The 744-nt window shown below is 53.4% G+C and overlaps 1 pseudogene; it reads left to right on the top strand.

Annotated features, from left to right (window-relative positions):
- Positions 1-220: 220 nt before the first annotated feature.
- Positions 221-340, top strand: LOC136634777 (5S ribosomal RNA; annotated as a pseudogene).
- Positions 341-744: the final 404 nt, after the last annotated feature.

Raw genomic sequence — 744 nt, 5'->3', positions numbered from 1 at the left:
AGCACCAGGATGCAGGTCTCTTGTGATCTTGTGTGAGATGCAGGGAGCTGGACTAGGTGGGCCCTGGGTCTGATCCAGCAGGGATCCTCTTATGTTCTTATGCCAGCCGGCTTGGCATGCCCTTTTGGGTGGCCTCTTCCCCCTTTTCGGGCAAGAGTTGGCATTGTGCAAAACCCTGCTTGTCCACACTGCAACATCCTGTGGCCTCTCGTTCCACCAAGAGTGCAGCAACTATTACCCTGCAGATGCCCGATCTCGTCTGATCTCAGAAGCTAAGCAGGGTCAGGCCTGGTTAGTACTTGGATGGGAGACCGCCTGGGAATACCAGGTGCTGTAGGCTTATACCATGATCTCGGAAGCTAAGCAGGGTCAGGCCTGGTTAGTACTTGGATGGGAAACTGCCTGGGACTACCTGGTGCTGTAGGCTTCTACCGTAGTCTTTCAAGACTGAAGGTTGCCAACCATCTCCCTATACTGAACACTATCTCCCGATCTTGTCTGATCTCGGAAGCTAAGCAGGGTCAGGCCTGGCTAGTACTTGGATGGGAGACTGCCTGGGAATACCGGGTGCTGTAGGCTTCTACCATAGTCTTTCCAGACTGAAGGTTTCCAGCCATCTCCCTATACTGAACACTATCTCCCGATCTTGTCTGATCTCAGAAGCTAAGCAGGGTCAGGCCTGGCTAGTACTTGGATGGGAGACTGCCTGGGAATACCGGGTGCTGTAGGCTTCTACCATAGTCT

This window comes from Tiliqua scincoides, chromosome 14, assembly GCF_035046505.1.
Source record: "Tiliqua scincoides isolate rTilSci1 chromosome 14, rTilSci1.hap2, whole genome shotgun sequence".
NCBI lineage: Eukaryota > Metazoa > Chordata > Lepidosauria > Squamata > Scincidae > Tiliqua > Tiliqua scincoides.
Note: the sequence above shows the minus strand (reverse complement) of the source record. Positions and strands in the feature narration are given on the sequence as shown.